The sequence below is a fragment of the Rhincodon typus genome, chromosome 37 (assembly GCF_021869965.1).
Source record: "Rhincodon typus isolate 14 chromosome 37, sRhiTyp1.1, whole genome shotgun sequence".
NCBI lineage: Eukaryota > Metazoa > Chordata > Chondrichthyes > Orectolobiformes > Rhincodontidae > Rhincodon > Rhincodon typus.
Genome location: NC_063368.1, coordinates 8,587,831 through 8,591,842, shown reverse-complemented (window position 1 = coordinate 8,591,842; position 4,012 = coordinate 8,587,831). Strand labels below are relative to the sequence as shown.

Genomic DNA, 4,012 nt, shown 5'->3' with positions numbered 1-4,012 from the left:
GTGTTACAGTGAGAGTTACCGGGATAGCCCGGGATACAGTGTTACAGAGAGAGTTACTGGGACAGACCGGGATACAGTGTTATATTGAGAGTTACCGGGACAGACCGGGTTACAGTGTTACAGTGAGAGTTACTGGGTCAGACCGGGATAGTGTTACAGTGAGAGTTACCAGGACATCCCCGGGATACAGTGTTACAGTGAGAGTTACCGGGACAGACCGGGATACAGTGTTACAGTGAGAGTTACCGGGACAGACTGGGCTACAGTATTACAGTGAGAGTTACCGGGACAGACTGGCATACAGCGTTACAGTGAGAGTTACTGGGATACAGTGTTACAGTGAGAGTTACCGGGACAGACCGGGATACAGTGTTACAGTGAGACTTACCGGGACAGACCGGGATACAGTGTTACAGTGAGAGTTACCGGGACAGACCGGGATATAGTGTTACAGTGAGAGTTACCGGGACAACCTGGGATACAGTGTTACAGTGAGAGTTATCAGGATACAGTGTTACAGTCAGAGTTACTGGTACAGCCCGGGATGCAGTGTTACAGTGAGAGTTACTGGTACAGCCCGGGATGCAGTGTTACAGTGAGAGTTACTGGGACAGACCAGGATACAGTGTTACAGTGAGAGTTACCGGGACAACCTGGGATACAGTGTTACAGTGAGAGTTACCAGGACAACCTGGGAAACAGTGTTCCAGTGAGAGTTACCGGGACAACCTGGGATACAGTGTTACAGTGAGTGTTACTGGAACCACCTGGGATACTGCATCGAAGGGCAGAAACACTCCAAGTGGTTTGCAGATGAACCATGAGAGTTCTCACAGGCTGGCATAACTGTCCATGAGGTATGTGTGCCCAGTGGAGAATGCCCTGTCATGTTAGTGCCTACTGCCCATTATCCAGGTCCTCTGGAGTCCGCTGACTTTGTTATGTACCCGTTCTGGTGTCCATGTTGTGTTTTCTCATTTGGTAAATTGGGAGGCTAAATATTAATGAGGTGAATTGGGTCATTAACCAAGCGTTAAACGAACAATAATCCCCTGGAGTTGGCCAGCGCAAATCTTACCATGCCACTGAGCAAAAGATGAAGTTTACTTTGAAAATAGGCCCAATGAAATTCTTGTCTGATTCTGCCCCAAATCTCACCCTAGCCTCCTCTAAGATTCTCCCCATTAATCACACATTACCTCACAACTGACATGGATTTAGAAATTGGTTAATGGTGAGAAAAACAGAGAGTAGGAGTAAACGGGTCATTCTCAGGCACCAGTGGGGTCACAAGGTCACTGGTCTTTACAAGAATCAGCGTAAGGTTATTGGGTAGTTGACAACACAAAAGTAAATGGGAATGTCAATGGTGAGGTGGTACAAAACAGCTTTCAAGGGGATTTAGAAAGGTTAAGGGAATGGGCAAGGACATGGCTGATCCAAAATAATGTGGAAAAAGTGTGAAGTCGTCCACTTTTGGTGGGAAAAATAAACAGAAATGTGGAGTTTTGTTTCTTAAATGGTGAGTAATGGGGAAGTGTTGGTGTCCCAAGAATGTCCTCACTCATTAGTCACTAAAAGCTCACACGCAGTTTTGGCAAGCGATGAAGAAGGCAATAATATAACAGCGTCCAGACCATATGGAGAACCTTATTTTCCACTTGTGCCTTATGTTCTAGATTCCTCAGGCAAAGGAGAACAAAGAACAAAGAACAACACAGCAAAGGAATAGGCCCTTCGGACCTCCAAGCCTGCGCTGACACATTTTGCCCTTCCATACTAAAACTGTCTTTACTTGCAGGTTGTGTATCCCTCTATTCCCTTCCTATACATGTACTCGCCCAAGTGCTTCTTGAACGCTGCTATTCTCACCACCTCCTCTGGCAGCGCGTTCCAGGCACTCACCATTCTTTGTATGAACAACGTGCCTCACACATCTCTTTTAAATTTTCCCCTCACACCTTGAACCTGTGTACCCTAGTAATTGACCCCTCTACCCTGGGAAAAAGCCTCATACTTTCCACTCTATCCTTTCACAATCTTATAAACTTCTTTCAGGTTGTCCCTTAACCTCCTACATTCCAGTGGAAACAAACCCAGTCTTTCCAACCATTCTTCATAGCTATAATCCCCAGCACCAGGCAACATCCTGGTAAACCTTTTCTGTACCCTCTCCAAAGCATCCACATCCTTCTGGTAGTGTGGTGACCAGAACTGTACGCAATTTTCCAAGTGTGGCCTAACCAAAGTTCTATAATGCTGCAGCATAACTTGCCTATCTTTATACTCAATGCCCCTCCCAATGAAGGCAAGCATGCCATAGGCCTTTTTTATGGTCCATGTACCTGTACTGTCAAAATCATAAGAATCTTAGGTCTTTCAATGCAATCAATTGTCCGTTATCCCAATGCGATGGATTGTAGGCCTACTCAATCTTTTCTGAAAGGAAAATCCCCTTCTCCAGGAATTCATCCACTTCTGATTCAGAATTTGTCTCATTCTCTGTATTGCTCAACGCACTTACCTGATATAAACCAATTCTCAGAGAGCGGAGAGCTGGTTGGAACAAGAATATGCAAAATCTTTAGCCTCTGGAGGCGAAGATTTCTATCTTTGCAGGTGGAGCTGAATGGTTGTCCTTAGCAACCAGGAGAATTTTGACAGAATCAGAGAGACCAGAGTGACTGGTTTCTTGGCTGTAGTTAAAAACATCATCCACAAAGTTCTTCCAAATGTAAAACAGACAAATGAGTGAAACCGTACGCACTGTTTATTCCACTGACTCTGAACATGTTAAGTAAAAGAAAATGAAAATGAACAAGACTCTTAGGGGACTTTAGACAGAGTAGATGCCAAGAGTTTGTTTCCCATTGTGAGAGAGATGAGGACTGGAGGGGATAATCTCAAAATAAGGGGTTGCCTATTTAAGAGAGAGATAAGAAGGAATTTGACAGCAAAGTAAGGGAGGTTGAGCTCAGGCCTTGTCTGTTCCCATCAGCATTTTTTGTCCCTTTCTTTTCACTTTTGGTCTTTTGCTTTACTTTTAAGCCTGGACAAATGGTGCGTGAAAGAGGAGGAATCCATTGCTGTCAGTCTGGAGTCACATATAGGCCAGACCAGGTAAGGATGGCAGCTTCCTTCCCTAAAGGACATTAGTGAACCAGATGGGCTTTTCCTCCAACAATCAACAAATGGATTCACAGTCGTCATTAGATCCATAATTCCGATATTTATTGAATGCAAATTCCACCCTCTGCTGTGGTGGGATTTGAACCTAGGTCCCTGGGAAATTATCTGGGTCTCTGGATTAACAGTCCAGCAATAATACCACTAGGCCATTGCCTCTCCTGTAAAAAAAAGTATAACAGTAATGTATAAACAAATGCATTGCATTTCAAATACTTACATTGATGTTAGGAGGTCCATTGATGTCTTTACATAGATTTATTGAGGGGTGTTGATGTCTTGAACCTTCGCTTGGTCAAGGTTTAAGTGCGGTTCTGTGGGCCTCTTGATTATCTGGAATATTTGATTAACAGGCTGACTCCTGGTCCCATAGGTGTTTGTTAATAAAATGTTTGCTACACTTCACAACCCGGCCTCTACAGCCTTCCGTGGTAAAGAATTCCACAAAGGGTAACGTTGCCATAGTTTAACCAAACCACACAGCTGCTCCCTCATCAGACAGGGACAGTTGGAGCTGGTGGTTACCACACCTCAGGCACAGAGAGAGCAGGAAAGTCCTTCCTCTAACTGTGGGGTCGGGATTGAACCCATACTGTTGGCATCACTCTGAATTAATAAACCAGCCATCCCGCCAACTGAACTAACCAAGCCCCAGACAGATCTGTTCCTCTCTGAGAGAAGAGAGGATAGAATAGAATAGAATAGAATGTGATAGAATAGAATAGAATAGAATAGAATAGAAATTTATTCTCACGTGTACTTTTACACAAAAAATACAGTGAAGTTTTATATGTCCCCCCACCGCTGACACTCACACACACTCACA

General features: G+C 44.3%; 1 long non-coding RNA gene across 1 annotated transcript in view; it reads right to left on the bottom strand.

Moving 5' to 3' along the window:
- Positions 1–4,012, bottom strand: part of LOC125487170 — a 21,822-nt gene that overhangs the window by 6,644 nt on the left and 11,166 nt on the right. The window contains exon 2 of the long non-coding RNA XR_007265691.1: positions 3,407–3,519. This is a non-coding gene — a long non-coding RNA (uncharacterized LOC125487170). The remainder of the gene's footprint in view (positions 1–3,406; positions 3,520–4,012) is intronic.